Raw genomic sequence first — 19,136 nt, 5'->3', positions numbered from 1 at the left:
TCTTGGGCCATCTTCTGCTATCCCAGGCCATAGCAGACAGCTGGATCGGAAGAGGAGCAGGTGGGTCTTGAACCAGCACCCATATGGGATGCCGGTGCTTCAGGCCAGGGCGTTAACCTGCTGTGCCACAGCGCAGGCCCCTACAAATTCTTTTTCAATGACAGTTAATGCAGGCTTTTTGTGATAAGTCAAACAGTAGGTCTTTGTGGAAAGAAGAAAGCAGTAATCCCCTAAAAGGGGAAGGGGAGACTATAACTTTTGCAGAATTTCCAAGATACTTAGAACATGGTTCCTTCCTCCTCCTTTGCTCCATCCTTCTCTTAAAGACAGGGGGCTTGATTGGATGCCAGATGTCATGAATTTCACTGCTGTGTGCCGGGCAGTGTTGTGTTCCTACAACATTCCCAAGCGTGGTTCTGGGGTGCAGAGTTTCCTGGGAAATGGCTCAGATTCTTTAGGTTCATGCTAAGCTTGGTTAAGCAGGGCTTCAGGATTTACGGCTTCCTGACTACCAGGGCCATATGCTCACAAGTGCTCTGCCTTATGAATCACAGAGCTCACTCACCTTTCTGGCCCATGGCTCACAGGACTTTCAGCCGGTGAGGCTCAGCTTCTGGGACTGGTCACACCCTTCCTTTCAGGCGTAATTCTTTTCCTTGCACAATTACCTCCCATGGAACACACTGATCAGTTCTCAGCAGAAGGTTCTGATGATCTCCAAAATTCTCTCTCTTTCCCTCCTGCCTTTGGGCCTCCTCCTTTCCTGCCCCTCCCTCCACCCTCTCACCCTCTCTGTTCTGCTCTCCAGCTCTCATGTCTGATACTCTGTCCTCCTCCGGCCACAGCCACCATGGCTTCCCTGGACTCCCAAGTCTGCCTTATCAACTCGGAGACTGCTACTGGGCTCCACGTGGGTCCCCCTCCTTGTCCTGCCTCCAATGCACTGGGGTTATTTTGAGGCTCACCCCACCTGTTTCCCTTTCTCAGACATCACTGCCCTCTATACCTGATACCTATGCCCAAAACCTATGGTTTCATATATTTTGTTTGTTTAGGTGTTTCAGGTCGGAGGGTAGATATTGTCCCTGTCATGCCATGGACTTGGCCAGGATATGATCCAACCCAAGCAAGGTCGGCTGGGGCTCCCGGAATTAAAATTCTAGCACGTGAATGGGAAGCTGGGGGAAGCTGGTATGCAAGACAGAAAGTCTGGCAGCAGAGAGCAGCAGAGAAGGACGGAAGGGGTGCTTGCTCGAGTCCTCTGCGGCTGGCACAGCAATCTCAACCATTCATCCTTCTGCACCCCAAACACACAAAACTCGGAGAGACGTATGCCACAGCTGGCAGCCTCTACCTTGAGGCCTTTGAAGCGTAAGCCAACAAAAGAGCCTTTTTTTAAGAAAAAAGATTTATTTATTTTATTTGAAAGGCAGAGTTACAAAGAGGCTGAGGTGGGGTGGGGTGGGGGGCCTCCAATTGGCGATTCACTCCCCAGATGGCTGCAACGGCTGGAGCTGGGCTGATCTGAAACCAGGAGCTTCTTGTAGGCCCCCCATGCGGGTGCAGGGGCCCAAGGACTTGGGTCATCTTCCACTGCTTTTCCAGGCCATAGCAGAAAGCTGGATCAGAAGTGGAGCAGCCAGGACTCGAACTGGCGCCCTTATGGGATGCTGGCACTACAGGTGGCTTCACCCGCTACATCACAGCGCCAGCCCCAAAGGAGCCTTTTAACATGGGAAGCTTTTACAGCAGTGTCAAGGCTGTGGTTTTCAATCAGTTCATAAAACTCATATGGCTTACCTGACCCTGCCTGCCTATGGTTCCAGCTGCCTGCATCCAGGTAGGATGTTCTCACAGGGAGTGGGTGGGGCTCCTACAACATCAAAAGATAGCCCCAAAGTGCAGCTTTTTCTTTCTCCTCTTGTATCTCAGAGATCCTCAATAAAGTTGATATTCCTCTTTAGCAAATATTTTGCAAATAAAGAAGTATCTTCAGTTGTCACGATAATAAGGTATTGAGGGGATATGGGCCAGGGATGCTGGACGTCCCAACATCCTGAGATGTGTACAGGAAATTGAAGAACTGTTTGTAACATTATAATGATCTGCACTTAGAACCTGTCCCCGTGTTTCAAATAAACACAACATATTTATTGAATTTTCCAGGAATGCAGCAACCATGTAAATTGAAGGAAGATTGCTCTTTGTTTTCTTTGGAACTTTACCAAGAGTTGTTCACTCTTTCAGGAAATCTTGTACCCATGGTGATGTTACTCGAGGTTTTGTGTTTATGTTGCCAATCTTACACACAGCTGCCATTCCTATTTTCATTCCATAATGATGGATAGCTGTTGCATGCATAGTATTGGTGTAAGCATTATATATTTTGGTGTAGTTGTATTTGAACATGTACTTATGGAAATACATATTTTATTGTAAATTACACTCCAACTTATTTCTTCTTTATAATAAAGGCATTATATATAATGAACGTGCTTGCTAAGACCACTGTAATAAAGTACCATAGACCAGGTGGCTTAAACAGAGATTGGTCTGCCAATTCTGGGGCTGCAAGTCTGAGATCAAGACGTTGGCAGGGTTGGTGACGCCTCAGGGCTGTGAGGGAGGGATCTGTTCCAGGCCTGTCTCCTTGGCCTGCAGATGACTGTTTTCTTCCTATCATCTTCTCACTGTACCTGTGTGTGTCCGATTTCCCCTTTTTATAAAAATACCAGTTATGCTGGATTGGGGTCCACCCTAATAATCTCGTTTTAGCTCAGTCACCTCTGTAAAAGCCTTGTCTCCAAATACCGTGCTGAGGCACCAGGAGTAGAGATTTAACATACAAGTTTTGGGGGTGGAAAGTGAAAGACATAATTCAGTGCATAATGATTGGTTATGTAGATACATCATGGTACATGTGATTTTTATTTTAAGATAGCAAAGAAAGAACTATGGAAACAGACATTTCTATAAAATGGGGATATTGAGATTGAGACAGCTGAGAACTGCTGGGATAACTTCTTGAGTTAGTGGGAAATGACATGGTTCACAGGTGAGAGCTGTTCCTTACTACCAATTTCTAGTCTAATAAGATTTACCCAAGTATTGGCATGCTGGAACAGAGAGAGAGAGAGATCAGAGGCAAGAAATGTCTATCAGGTAACAGAAGATGAGGGTTCAAAGGAAGCTAACTTGGCTCAGAAGGAGGCCAGATGAGTACTTTGCTCAAAAGCCTTTAGTAGATTCTTGTCCCCAAAGCCTCACTACTCAATGCTACTTTTCTAGTTGGTTTTCACTCTGGTTCATCTCTAACATGCTCTCCTGCTCTGGCGAAGCAGTGTTTTCCTGATTCAGAAATGTCTTCATATAAGTTCTTCTATCCAAGAAGTACTTTGATTTTCTTCTTTTTAAAAAATATTTTAAGATTTATTTGTTTGAAAGGCCAAGGTGGTGGTGAGGAGATAGATAGATAGATAGATAGATAGAGAGCTTCCATCCGCTGGTTCATTCCTCAAATGCCCACAACAGCCAGCTGGGCCAGGCTGGAGCCAGGAGCCCAGAACTCAGTCTAGGTCTCTCCTGTGGGTGGGAGGGACCCAAGTACTGGTGTTATTATCTGTTGCCTCCCAGGGTGCACAATAGCAGAAAGCTGGATCAGAAGTGGAACCAGGCACTCGGATACGGCCCATGGGCATCCCAAATAGCATCTCAACCTCTGTGCTAAAACACCTGCCCCCACGACTTTGATTTTTCCTTCAAAGTCTTAGGCAGTTTTCAAAGCCCAACCATGGGATTTTTCTCTCCAAGGTTGCTTCTTTTATTTATTTATTTATTTTTGACAGGCAGAGTTAGACAGAGACAGAGAAAGGTTTTCCTTTCTGTTGATTCACCCCCCAAATGGCTGCTACAGCTGGTGCGCTGCGCAGATCCGAAGCCAGGAGCCAGGGCTTCCTCCTGGTCGCCCATGCGGGTGCAGGGCCCAAGGACTTGGGCCATCATCCACTGCCTTGCTGGGCCATAGCAGAGAGCTGGACTGGAAGAGGAGCAACCGGGACACAATGAGCCGTGGCACCAACCCCAAAGTTGCTTCTTGAAACTAACAGAATTGAGCAATCAGTAGGTAAAGTAGAATCTGAATATAACATTTGAAGAATCAGGGGTCCTCAGAAAGCTGAAATCATGATTTATAAGTTTTAAGTTAGGCTGTGGTTTGAATATGGTTTATGCAGAAGAAGCTTAGTCCCCAGAGTGCTGATGTGAGAGGTGGGGCATAATGGGAGGCAATTAGGTTATTGGGGGCATCACCCTGCAAAGAGATTAATACAGCTCTTGTGGGGTCTCCGTTAGTTCCTTCAACAGCAGGTTGTTATAAAAACAGGAAGCTTGGCCCTTAGCTCTTTCTCTGGCTTCCTGTCCCACCTTGAGATTGATCCCTCTTGTACTTGCCCCCACCAAAATGCCACCTGCAGGTTGTCATGTAGCCAGAAGGGTCTGACCGGAAGTAAGCATATGGTGATGCCATGTCCTCAAATTTCCAAAATGAGGAGCTAAATAAACCTCTTTTCTTTATAAAAGAAAGTTCTGAAAATCTTCCACACTGGGGCTGCCACTGATGTGCAGTAGATTAAGCTACAGCCTGCAGTACCAGCATCCCATATGAGTCCCAGCTGCCCTACTTCCAATCCAGCTTTCTGCTAATGAGCCTGGGAAAGCAGCAGAGGATGCCCAAGTTCCTGGGCCCATGCCACCCACATGGGAGACCTGGAAGAAGCTCCTGGCTCCTGAGTTCAGCCTGGCCCAGCCCTGGCCATTGCAGCCATTTGGGGAGTGAACTAGCAGATGAAGATCTCTCTCTCTCTCTCTCTCTCTCTCTCTCTCTCTGTAACTCCACCTTTCAAATAAACAAATAAATCTTAAAAAAAAAAAAAAAACTTCCACAATACAGCTCTCAATTACTCATTGGGAACACACACCTAGGATCACAAAAACTCTAAATTCACAGCCCCCTAACACTCTAAACTGCATTGTCCCTATGAAGAATATCTGTCGCTTCCCATCTGCAACTGTTCCTCCCTTCCTCCTGTCTAAGCTTATCCATATGTTAGTTTCACTACTCCAATACCAAGGCTGGCCTGCGAATGAGCAGCAGCAGTCATCATTTCAAGGGTTAAGCATTTGACCTAAACATGTCCAATTGGGGTGAGTTTCAAACTCTTGCCTCAAATGCCAGGCTACAGGCCGTCTGCTCCTGCTGGAAGCAGAGGGAAACAGGAGCCTGAATGTAGCTGGCAGTCAGACGTCCGGAACCATGATGGGAATGTGCTTTGGGATGCAAAGGACACTGCAGATGGCAGAGTTGGGGGCAGAAAGAAGATGGGTGCTCTTCCAACCTTGAGTCCCAAGGTCAGCCCACAACATGAAGTTGCTGTCCTGGGAGCAGTTAATGGCCTTGATTGTTTTAACTTTGAGTTGGAGCTTCTTCTATCGCTTTCCAGTGGACAATGCTAACAAACACGTTCCCTCGTGGATAAACTAGGGAGAGAAGAGAAACCTTGTATGATGTGGGCCAATCGGAGCGTACCCTGCTATCTGGCCAGGGTGATTCGGATTGCTAATCAGGGAGTGCTGTGCAGACTAAGAGTTCCTGTGCTGGAAAACCTGGTTTGGTAGCTTTCACAGGGAGTCTTCAGCATTTGTTTCACCCTAGGGTTTCCACTGCAAAGAATTACAGTGACAGCGACGTCTTTAATACATCACACATTAGATTCAAAGCCATGTGATTGATGTTTATAGCTGGCACACCAAAGCTAATGACAGCACGGTAGCGAGACAGCATCAATGTGCACAGGTGCTGTGGGGAATGTTGACAAATCCCAGATGCACTGACAGAGATAAGCAATGTGATTTAGGAGATTATCTGACACTTAATGTCCATATTCCCACCTGTGGGCTCACGGCTCACGGGCCTCCTTCAGTCCTAGACAAAGCCGGAGTGGCTCTTTGTTCCTTCCCTTCAGACTGTCCAACCACATACAGACAAAACTTGGGCTACTGATCTTACTGGTCACGCTCCACGTGCCAGGCAGTGTCGGGAGCACCTCCCGTGCATTTTCTCACTGAATCCTCCGTAACACCCTTGGAGACTGGGGCTGTGATCGTCTCCTTTTCAGAGACAAGAAAGCTGAGGCATAGAGAGGTGAAGGTCCCACGGCCATCGAGGGCAGAGTAGGAATTTCTTAACCCTGACACCAGTTGTCTTAATTTCTCTGTCATATTTGCTCTTCTACTCACAAACCCCTCCAATAATTTATGAGAAGACACTCACCTTCATATTTCAAAATTCTGCATTTTATATGTGTACATATACAGACACCGAGTCTGCTGGCACCTTGATCATGGACTTCCCAAGATCTAGAATGATAAGAAACAGACTTCCGGTCTTTCAAAATTACCCAGGGGCGGTTGTTTGGTACGGCCATTCAGATGCCTCTTGAGACACCCATATCCCCATATCAAAGGACCTGGGGTTTGGGTTTCAACTCTGCTTCCAATTCTAGCTCCCTACTAATGTGCACTCTGGAAGGCAGCAAATAACGGCTCAAATAGTTGGGTCCCTGCCACCCACAGGGGACACCCAGACAGTTCTGGGCTCTAGGCTTTGGTCTGGGCCAGAACAGCTGTTATAGGCTCTTTTGGGATGTGAACCCAGGTATGGAAGATATCTCTCTGCTTTCCAAATAAAATAAATAAGATCACCCAATCTCAAGTATTCTGCTATAGTAGCACAAAACAGACCATAACAAAGTAGCCTCATCCATCTGGAATTTTCGTTTTAGCTCATGGAGACAGCAGTTCCTAAGAGCAAACTTTCTAGTCAATCTATCAAGCTTCTGTTTGACATGTATTGCCAGAGAATCTAACCTGAACCAGTGTTTACCCAGAGATGCTGCCTCTCTTCCTGCTAGGTTATGTGAGTCTATGGGGTGGACTCTACTGGTCTCAAAATGTGAGTGCTTAGTGGAATGGTGCTCCCCCTAGGAGGAACCATCCCATTTTCTGGACACCCCCTGGGGCCCGAGACTGCTGCTGTGCCATGTCCCACGCCACAGGGAGTATCTTCTCCTGTTCTCCTCCCAGAACAAAGTCTCTGTGTTTTTAACTTTGATGGTCACCTCAGATGCTGCTACCCATATTCAAGTGTCTGCAGGGCCCTAAAAACCTGGCCTAAACTGGGCAAGGGCCCCAATACTGGCAGCAGCACTGAGAGCAATGGCTTTGTGGAAGTGGCGCTGAGAGCCACGCAGGCAGCAGAGCCTTAGGGGGCTCCCAGGCTCTCAGAGGCAGTAGAGATATCCTAGCTGATGGGGGTGAAAGTGCTTATTTGTTTGCGCAAATTGAGTGCCCCCCTGAATTTACCTTCAAGTAAATGCAGGTAATTAGGAAGGTGGAAAGTGACGGAAGTTCTGAAATAGTGGGTGTATCTGAAGCGAGGAAATGTTTTTAATTACTATTTATGCAACATCATTTTACTCCGAGAATGGTGTAACCTGGGGAGACACATGCTGAGTCACTGCAAGCCTGGAACACCTTCAGTGATTACTGAGCTGGAGAAGGAGAAAAATAATTTTTTTAAACCATACCTATATAGAGTCTTCTGGTAGGAAAATAATCTGGAAAGAAAACCTTACAAAATTCTATGATTGATTTATTTTGTAGCTGTTTGAAAAATTGACCATCTTTTCCTATATTTTATATGTGGAAAAAAAAGCTAAGAATTCTTAGATAGGGACTGTCTTTGTGGGACAGTGGGTTAAGCTGCTGCTTGCAATGCCAACACCCCATCTGAACACTGGTTTGAGTCCCGGCTGTTCCTCTTCCAACCCAGCTACCTGCTAATGTGCCTGGGAAAGCAGCAGAGGATGGTCTGAGTGCTTGAGTCCCTGCCACCATCACGAGAGACCTGGGTGGAGCTCCTTTCCCCTGGCTTGTGGCCATCTGGGGAGCGAACCAGCAGATGGAAGATCTCTGACTCTCCCTTTCTCTCTCTAACTCTGCCTTTCAAATAAATAAATAAATACTTAAAAAAAAAAATCCAAGAATACCTGGATGTTTTTACTTAGAGGAAAACAAATGTATCACTTATGCTGGCCAGGCTATGGCAATATTATTATAACTGGCAAGAATGTGTAACTTCAGGTGAAGAAAAGACACGTTAGTCATTTCTTAAAATTATATGGAATCTGATACCAAATAGCAGTCTAACTCGTAGGAAATTCAATCTCAGTCCTATTTGGAGAGACATTTATCCTCTGGTCATGCAAATGTCCTTGGGACATTATGCAATTCAAAATGACTTGTGGATACCCAGAGTAGCCTGGTGAGCACAGTCTGCTGCCAGTGACTAAAACCGATAGTGAAATCAGTTTAAAAGTCACTCTGCTTTCTAATTATTACCAAGGGCTGGCAATCTTAAATAATGTCAGTGATAAACTATTCCACTCTGTGGATCTAAATTCTAAGCCATTATTGTGAGTTCTGTTGAGTTTTGACAATGTATTTGTAAGCTGCAAATGAGCACTTTTCTTACCTACTCGTTAATAGACATTTCCTTCCTTCTACATGCACTGTATTTAGAGGAACATTCAGTTAGTTCTCCGTGCCCTGCCCCTCCCCATCCTGGCTGTGAATCAGTCCTATGCAATTGTGTAGTGATAATTTCCTAAGGGTTAGGAATCATTTGCACGACTTCTGTGGCCCTACAGATACCTATTTCTGCCTTGAACCAGTAGATTCCAAGGTAACAGTGACAACACAGGGATTGTTCAGCTGGATAAACAGCATTTCAGTTGTTTTGACTTTCCTGTTCACTGCGGCAACTTGGAATTTTTTTGTTTTCATTTGTGTTTACATTTTAAAACAGTTCATCAGAGTGCAAACTGTCACACCTAATGTTTCCCTTGAGTTTTACTGAATTCGCCTAGCAGTTTCAATTTGAAATTTTATATTGTACTCGTTGATTGCTTAAAGCTAATAATCAGGAAAGCAATTATTATTATTATGTGATTAATTTAAAAAGGAATTTTTGTCTTGTGGAAGTAAATGTATCCAAAAAAATGTTTGCCTGCTGGTGTCAAATGTGCTGGCTTTGCTCTTATAATCCACTACAGGTGCCACAGCCCTTGTCACTGAGGCCTGTTTTAAGGTGTCAGATCTCCACAACACCTTTACTGGGACAATTTCCACGACACCTGAGCGTTCTCGTTCTGCCCATTCATAAAATGAGCACTTTCTACCTTGCTGAACATTCTTTTCTTTTTGCCTAGGTTTTTGAAAACAAAAGTTCCTTCACATAGCCTGGGGTAAGGAAAACTCAGCTTTCCCTTCTCATGTGCATCATTAGAAAGATGGGTCAGAATGGGGACAGAAAAGTTGGAGTAATACATCTCATTGTTTTGTCTTAACATTGCAGAACCATGTGATGGTTATTTTTTTTTTTACTTAGAATTTCTTTTCTATTTATTTGAAAAACAGGAGAGACAAGGATCTCCCCAACTGCTAGTTTGCTCCCCAAATGCCTACAACAGCCAGGAATGGAACAAACCAAAGCCAGGAGCTAAGAACTCAATCCTGGGCTTGAATGTGGGTGTCAGGGATCCACGCACTCCAGCCATCACCTGTTGCCTCCCAGAGTGTGCATTAGCAGGAAGCTAAAATTGAAGTGGAGCTGGGACTCAAACCCCAACACTCCAATATGAGACGTGAGCATCCTAAGCAGCATCTTAACTGCTGCACCTTTCACCCACTCCGGTGATGGTTAATTTTATGTGCCAACCTGACTGGGTTAAGTGATGCCTAGATAGCTGGTAAAGCATTATTCATGGGCATATTGGTGAGGGTGTCTTGAGAAGAGATTAGCATTTGAATTAGAAGACTGGGTAAAGAAGCTTGCTCTCACAAGCGTGGGCAAGCATCATCCACTGAAGGATGATGGGCAGATTGCAAGCACTGTCTGTTGAGGACATGACTAGAATACAGAGGTGCAGGGGGACAGGCATTTGGGGCAGCAATTTGGTCATCCGCATCTCATGCTGGAGTTCTTAGTTCGACGCCTGACTTCTCTGCTTCTGATCTAGGTTCCTGCTAATGTGCACACTGGAAGATAGCAGTGATGGCTCAAATACTTGGGTCCCTACCACCCATGTGGTAGACCTGGAAGGAGTTCCAGGCTCCTGACCTGGGCCTAGCTCAGCCCTGGCTGTACAAACATTTGGAGAGTGAACCTCTGAATGGAAGATCAATTGGTCTCTCTCTGTCTCTGCATTTTAAAAATATATATAAAAAATAGCCGGCGCCACGGCTCAACAGGCTAATCCTCCACCTTGCGGCGCCAGCACACCAGGTTCTAGTCCCAGTGGGGATGCCGGATTCTGTCCCGGTTGCCCTTCTTCCAGGCCAACTCTCTGCTGTGGCCAGGGAGTGCAGTGGAGGATGGCCCAAGTACTTGGGCCCTGTACCCCATGGGAGACCAGGAGAAGCACCTGGCTCCTGCCATCGGATCAGCGCGATGCACCGGCCGCAGCACGCTGGCGGTGGCGGCCATTGGAGGGTGAACCAACGGCAAAGGAAGACCTTTCTCTCTGTCTCTCTCTCTCACTGTCCACTCTGCCTGTCAAAAAAAAAATATATATATATATATACATATATATATATATATATATATATATATAAAATAGATGATTAAGGTCGGTGAGAGCACAACCATTCAATAACTGCATAGCACAATGCTTATAAAATGTCATCTTTTTTAAAAAAGAAAAGTGTAAGAAGGGTAAATTTGCTGTGTTGCCTGAGCTTTAATGTCTATGAAAGAATAGGTCAGAAAACCATTGCCATCCCTGAACATGAGTGGTCCTGGTTCTCAGGCCTCCTGACTTGGACCAGGGCATTCACCATCGGCTCCCCTGGTTCTCCCAGTGTTGGGTGTGGACTGGAACTACCCCTTGGCTTCCTGGAGCCTCCAGCCCATAGATGACAACAGTGGCACTCAGCCTCCTTCATCATGTGAGCCAGTCCCTCACTAAAGATCTTTTCCTTTCTCTCCCTGTGTATATATCCTACTGATTTATAAAGAGAACTCCGACTAAAAAAGCAATGTTTTCTTGGGTTATCTTGCCATATTAGTCAAGAATACTTTGGACTTGTAGTTAAACAACAATTCTTGTAAGTACAGTATTATCAATTTAGATAAGTAAAAGTGATTACATTTGTAGTGCCCTTAAATCTCTCCAGCTTAGAAATATTATACTCCATTTGAGTCACCAAGTTTGTTAATTATAGTTTGGCTTTATTTTTGCAGGATATTACAGTACTCATCCCTGATGATACTATTGTTCTGTCAGTCTTGTCAGTATAAAGTGTTATTATGTATAATGTGGCTGGTGGCGTTTTTTTGGAGATAACAAAAGGTCACATTCTTCTAAGATAGAATTCATCAATTAAACCATGAAGTTTAATCATAAGTGTTTAGACCATCAGGCAGCCAGCTGTGCATCGTGTTATGCAAGGTGCCTATCTCAGGATGTTCCTGCTTAATGCTGCCCTCGGAATATGGTGTCTTTGCATATAAGATGGTGCATCCCTGTGTGCACCTACAAAACAAGTTGCTAATTCCCGGAAGTTACCTACAGAGGTTCGCTTAGGCCGGCCACACTCAGCAAGGGAAGATAAATCTGCTTTATTGGTAGGACGGGGAGTCCTGTGTGGATATCCTCCAAAAGCAAGGGCATTCCTCCGTCTCTGACTCTAGGTTGTGCCAAACTAACCAGCACTGCCAAAGTACTCTCCCCACTGACCAGCCCTCCATTCCTGAGCCACTCTGACCTCCTGGGCAGCCTCTATAACATCCTGGTTAGCACACAGCAAGCACTATTTACATGTTAGTTCTCTTCCTCCGCCTTCCCTTTTTCCCCTTGTGAATAAATGAGTGAGCAATTGAATTAATTCTTTTCTGTCTCAAGCCCCATTTTCTTTGTTCCACAGCCACGTGTTGTAGCACACTGGCACACAGGACCTGAACTTTTGTATTTCTCATCCATGTATGTTAAGATTGCATTAATTCCTCCAATCTTGTTTTTCTCTAAATTGTTACTATTTTCCTTTGAGAGGCAGATTGACAGATCTTCCATATTCTGGTTCAAATGCCTGCAATAGCTGGGGCTGGACCAGGCTGAAACGGGAGCCAGGGACTCAATCCGAGTCATCAACATGGGTGGCAGTGACACAAACACTTGAGCCATCATCATCTGCTGCCCTCCAGGATATGCATTAGTAGGTAGTAGGACTGGGGTCCGGGATATAAATCCAGGAGCCACAATATGGGATAAGAATGCTCCAACCAGTGCCTTAACTACTAGGCCAAATGGCCACTCCAGTTCTTCCAATCTGAAAACTAAGTATTTGAGAAGGTGAAAGTTCCATGCATTGTTTAATCTACTTAGATCAAGCACTGTTACTGAATTACCTGGGTGGTGTGTTGGCATGGCCGTGGGAACAGGTAGTGAGTAGGGAAAAATTTCTTCAAAAGGGATTTTGGGCAGAAATTCCCTTAGTTTCACCACCCTTTACATCCCTCTTTTTCTGTCTTGGTTCTTTTTTTTTTTTTTAAAGATTTATTTATTTAATTGAAAGTCAGAGTTACACAGAGAGAGAAGGAGAGGCAGAGAGAGAGAGAGAGAGTGATAGAGGTCTTCCATCTGCTGGTTTACTCCCCAGTGAGCTGTACCGGCTGGAGCCACGCCAATCTGAAACCAAGAGCCAGGAGCTTCTTCTGGGTCTCCCACGTGGGTGCAGGGGCCCAAGGACTTGGGCCATCTTCTACTGCTTTCCCAGGCCATAGCAGAGAGCTGGAGCAGAAGTAGAGCAGCCAGGACTTGATCCGGTGCCCATATAGGATGCTGGCGTTTCAGGCCAGGATGTTAACCTGCTATGCCACAGCACCAACTCCTCAGTCTTGGTTCTGTCACATGACTTGATACAACAAGTCCCCCTATGGCACTCCTGGATCATATTAGTTTGTCACTACTTATCAATCATATTGATAGCTCAGATGTGAGGCTTCTCAACAATGTCTTCTCTGCTTCCCAGCCTGTAGCTCCTGGTAGCAATAACAGAGCTCAGTTTACTTCTAACCCTTTCATTCCTCCTCTAGGTGAGGTCAGTGTTTTCCACTCCAACAGTGCCTTTCAGATTCCATTTGGCTTTTATTGGAAACTAATCTAAGTTCCCTTTTCAACCTCTGAGGCTCAGGGCTTAATGCTGGGACTGCTAGCTAAAATCAACATTGCAGGGCCGGCACAATGGCACAGTAGGTTAATCCTCTGCCTGCAGCACTGGGCATCTGGTATGGGTGCCAGTTCTAGTCCCAGCTGCTCCTCTTCCAGTCCAGCTCTCCACTATGGCCTGGGAAAGCAATAGAAGGTGGCCCAAGTGCTTGGGCCCCTGCACCCGCATGGGAGACCGGGAAGAAGCCCCTGGCTCCTGACTTCGGATCAGCGCAGCTCCAGCCATTGCGGCCATTTGGGGAGTGAACCAATGCCAGGAAGACCTTTCTCTCTGTCTCTCCCTCTCACTGTCTGTAACTCTACCTCTCAAATAAATAAATGAAGTCTTAAAAAAAAAAAATTGCAATCCCTACAGAACTAGAGTGTGACAGAACTGAAATAAAGCTTGAGTGTAAAATGCACAATGCCTTTTGTACCAAACAGGTTTTTTGTGTGCTAGCATGGAAGTCCAACTGTGATTTTTTTTTTTTTGACAGGCAGAGTGAACAGTGAGAGAGAGACAGAGAGAAAGGTCTTCCTTTTGCCGTTGGTTCACCCTCCAATGGCCGCCGCAGTAGGCGCACTGTGGCGGGCGCACCACGCTGATCCGAAGCCAGGAGCCAGGTGCTTCTTCTGGTCTCCCATGGGGTGCAGGGCCCAAGCACTTGGGCCATCCTCCACTGCACTCCCTGGCCACAGCAGAGAGCTGGCCTGGAAGAGGGGCAACCGGGACAGGATCGGTGCCCCGACCGGGACTAGAACCCGGGGTGCCAGCGCCGCAAGGCGGAGGATTAGCCTAGTGAGCTGTGGCGCCGGCCCAACTGTGATTTTTAACATCAGTTTTGAAATGTATGTTCTTGGAGAGTTAATTATCATCTTAGGAATAGGTTTTTCTGTGGAAAACACCCATTTACAAAAGATAAACCCTGTGGTAATTCATACACCGTTTGGACCACGAGCTGTGCTATGGGCCATGTTATGCCACAAGCACCAATGGGACCTCCATGTTCAGAACAAACATTCAAAATAAGGACATCAAAGCAAGGAAGAAATAAATACTAAAATAATACCTTAGAATTTACCAAAGAGGCATGGATGCTGGAATTTGGATGTTTATGGGGCACAGATTGCAAGTGGAAGTGACATAGAACAGCTTGCAAAACTAATTGGAAGAGTTGCTATATAAGCCCCAAAAGTGGATCCACAATCCACTTGCCCAACACCCAGAGAGCCAATCATTGACATCAGGGTAGGGAAAGAAAGGAGCAGAGGGGCTGGTGCTGTGGTGTAGTGGGTCAAGCCACCATCTGCAGTGCTGGCATCCTACTTGGGCACTGGTTCAAGTTCTGGCAGATCCACTTCTGATCCAGCTCCCTGCTAATGTGCCTGGGAAAGCACTGGAAAATGGCCTAAGTGCTTGGGTCCCTGCATCCACGAGGGAGATGAATCCAGGCTGAAGCCTGGCTCCTGGCTTTAGCCTGGCCTAGTACTGGCTATTACAACCATTTGGGGAGTGAACCAGCAAATGGAAGATCTCTCTTTCTTTCTTTCTCTCTCTCTCTGTTTCTCTCCCTCTCTCTGTAACTCTGACTTTCAGATAAATAAGTAACTCATAAAAAAGGAGCAGAGGAGCAATCTCTTAAGTCCTGGCTGCTGAGGGGTTATAGGTGAAGGTTCTTGGGGTTGAAGTTGGGACAAGAGGCATATGCTTTCTGGCTGCTCAGGGGTGCTCATGGCCTTCCTTTGATTGGTGGATGATACCGTATTCTTTAGGAACTTTTTATGATGACCAAGTGAGTTTCAGTCACCCTTGCACCTCAGACCTGGAAGGACCCTGCCAAGACCTGGAAGATAATGCTGACCACCAAGGTGTTATCTATTGGAGAAGGAGATGACCTTATGAAGCTGGTGATTAGAACTTTGTAGGGCAGGCTGTACCACTCCCCTAGTGCTAATTTTAGGAAGTGGTTGATTTGCTATCAGAAAGGCAGGACAAGGATACTTTCAGGTGAAGGAGGGAAGCTAGGAGGCTGGGGTCTATGGTATCTAGCATCTTCAACCCCAAGCACTGTTTATGTGCTTGGTTTCAGAAGGGGAAATGAGGGCCAGGGCCTGGCATTAAACCCTGCTAATAAGACAGGGCAAACACGAGGGTGGGACTCAGGAAGAAGCCAGGAAATGGTCACTGACAAGTGACTCAATAGTGTAACTTGTCTATAAAGTGTAGCACACCCGATGGTTATAGACAATAGGTTATTTTGCTTGGTTGTTTTAAAACAAGGCCTGTTCTTCATAAAAATAAATGCTAGTTTGTAACTGGCCCACTTCTAGCTTCTGTACCTCTGCTTGCTTGTTTGATAACAGTCAAGGCCATCAAAATGTAGTTTCAGCCTTTGAAAACCCCCCGCAACTACAACTTGGGGCTGTCTTCTCCGGACTTGCTCTGTGAGAGGGCAGTCGCCAGCTGGCTAAGACAGACTCCTAATGTGACCTCAAAAGTCTCACTGTGTTTTTAATCTGTGCGCCCTACAACACTGCCAGTCACAAACCAGGGAAGATGCAGGAATCTCTCAACTTGTTGGGGCTCTGGGATGAAGGGAGGGCTGATGATAGCTGCAAGGCACGGGTGCCAACATCAGGGCATCTGTCAAAGGCTAGGGTGAGGAGTGGGAGCTCTAAGCATGACCTCAAGAACGAAATAGGATCTCCAACTGAGGCCAGTGAGAAGTTGAGTCCTAGGAACTAAAATGTGTTGGGAGGAGGAAGGACAATGTACTGGAGGGAAGAGAGGCTTCCTGAGGCATCGGAACCTGGCTATTGGATTAGGACATCAGGGGAAGGAGCAGTAGGAGCTATGAACTAGGGCCAGAGGGAAGCCAGATGTTAGTACTGAATCTCACATTCAGGATCTACCCTTTGCCTGCCTGCTGAACTGGTCCCCTGAGGACAAGGAACGATTGGCAGGTCTTCTTTTTTCCTAGTTCACTGCCAAGACCCAAGCACAAGGCATCCTACTTGCCTCCCTGTTGCTTAGCAACAGCTACCTCCTTGATTACTGGAATTGTCATAGTTTTTCTGAAGATATCAACTCTAAAACCAAGTACATGGAATCTACAAGGAAACAGGCAAAGGCCTGGTTGTTCAACCAGTTACAAACTGACTTGCAACTATAAGCAGGTGCACTCTCAGGACAAGTGGCTCTGAGTATGGGAACTTAAAGACTGATTTTACATTGCACCTAAATGTGGAGTAGAAGAGGAACGGAAGAGAGAAAGAAAATTCTACTGACTCTATAAATCTCAGGGTTATCAGAGGTGGGAGGGAGAATAAAAAAATAAAATGTCAGGTAAAATTATTTTAGATATTAGAGGATGCACTTTAAAATATATTAAAATAATATTTTTCATCATATTCATTCTAGTATGAAAGTTACTTAATTCTGTCAAACACAAAGAAAGGCATGTAGCCTGCCACTCAAAAAGCTAAATGATTATAGATGTTTTTCAAGAATTACACTAATTAAGTGGTGACTTTTTTTTAAAAGGTTTAAAAGCAAGATTTATTGGAGTCAAAGACCTCTAGCCAGAGTAGCCTGGAAGGAGGCTGCAAGAGAAGCAAAACCCAAAGGACTCCACGGCACTGGGGTTTTTAAGTACAATTTTGAAGGGGAAAAAACTCGACAATCAGATCGGCATTCAGTTACCAGGTGAGGACAAAACCCATCAAAAGACGTGACTTACAATTCTTTATCCTATTAGCCTGCTCGTGATAAAACAAAAAACCATCCAGAAGGGTGGGATAGGTAACTTGTTTATTATAAAAACTGTGATCACCACTCCCTTGCTATTCTCATGGTAAATTTGGAGATTCTGAAGGAGGAGGGCAGCCTGTTTGTTCTTGCTATAAGTGATGACTCTTTAAGCTGTCGGAAAATTCTGTTCTCTGCAAGGCAGAACAAGGACCAGGTCATCAGTCAGTTGACATGAAATGCCAGAAACTATTGTGGAAGGTCAAGAGCAAAGATCTAAAAGTTCTACTGAAAGATCACCAGCTGGAAAACATTCTGCCCCTACTGATGAAGTTCAGGTCTGGTGGCCCTATGCTTAGAAGAGCTTTGAGTTGAGTCTCTTTCATTATTAGGTACCACGGATACTCTCATCCAAATCAATGAAAGATCTCATATATATATATATATATATATATATATATATATATATATACACATACATATATATATGTGTGTGTGTGTATAATTTTTGTTTATTTGAAAGACATAAACAAAGAGAGACAGAGATCTCCTATCTAGTGGTTCACTCCCCAAATGCTGTGACAGCCAGGGCTAAGCTGGGCCAAAGCAGGGAGCATGGAACTCAGTCCAGGTCTCCCATGTGGGTGGCAGGGAAATACCCTATCAGCATTTTTTTCATTTAAGTTAGTTGTTATTTCTTGTCGAGTAGAATACTAAGAATAGTGAGAAGTTCCAGTAGCACTAAAGACTCGTGATGAAAAGCAGTAGCCCTTTAACCAGTTGCCTTTGCCCTGCCCCCATCCCACCAGCTCCTCATACAATCCTACTTCCAGAAGACAGCCTCTGACTTTTGGTTTAGCTGCTAATTTCGATGCTTTTCTCCATTTAAAAAATACACTTATATTTACTATTTATTGATTCATCATTTTAGACCTTATTTGTTGATTCACTTATGTTATAGATGATTTAGCTTTTTAAAAAGTTACCCCACCTTCTCTTCTCCTCCTAATGTAATTATATCACCTTACTCAGTCTGCCTTTTTTTTTTTTTTATTTTTTATTTTTTTTTTTGGACAGGCAGAGTGGATAGTGAGAGAGAGAGACAGAGAGAAAGGTCTTCCTTTTTGCCGTTGGTTCACCCTCCAATGGCCGCTGTGGCCGGCACATTGCGCTGATCCAAAGCCAGGAGCCAGGTGCTTCTCCTGGTCTCCCATGCGGGTGCAGGGCCCAAGCACTTGGGCCATCCTCCACTGCCTTCCTGGGCCATAGCAGAGAGCTGGCCTGGAAGAGGAGCAACTGGGATAGAATCCAGTGCCCCAACCGGGACTAGAACCCGGTGTGCCGGTGCCGCAAGCGGAGGATTAGCCTGTTAAGCCACGGCGCCGGCCAGTCTGCCTTTATATTATAATCATCATTATTATATATAATTAAACTATAATGATAATGATTATTGTAATTGTTTGCTACTGAGGTAAATCATCTTATGTGATTATGCTTCTATTCTTGAATAGTGTTTTGTCCTCTTTTTCTGTTTTAAATTTTCATTTTATTATAAAATATTCATATCTATGTTTAAATATTCAAATAGCATGGAAGATTATAGATGAAAATATAAATGCTCTCTTTCATTCCAAACCCACCCTAAGAATACTCCCTTGAGGTAATGATTAACAATTTCTCATGTATTATTCCAATAATATTAAATCCGGAACTACAAATACAATATTATGCACATAGTCCTACATTTGCTTTAACTTCTTTTTTTTTTCAAGATTTATTTCTTTATTTGAAAGGCAGAGTTACAGAGAGGCAGAGGCAGAGAGAGAGGAAAAGAGGTCTTCCATCCGCTGGTTCACTCCCCAAATGGCCACAACAGCTGGAGCTGGGCTGATCTGAAACCAGGAGTCAGGAGCTTCTTCTGGGTCTCCCATGTAGGTGCATGCTGCAAGTGCCACTTGTCACACAGCTTGATAAGGCTAATGTGATGTGTTGGAGCACGGGGAAAAATCACACAGAATCATGATAGTCTTTTCAATATAATTTATTATTCAATATTCAATACTACT

The sequence above is a fragment of the Lepus europaeus genome, chromosome 15 (assembly GCF_033115175.1).
Source record: "Lepus europaeus isolate LE1 chromosome 15, mLepTim1.pri, whole genome shotgun sequence".
Lineage (NCBI taxonomy): Eukaryota > Metazoa > Chordata > Mammalia > Lagomorpha > Leporidae > Lepus > Lepus europaeus.
Note: the sequence above shows the minus strand (reverse complement) of the source record.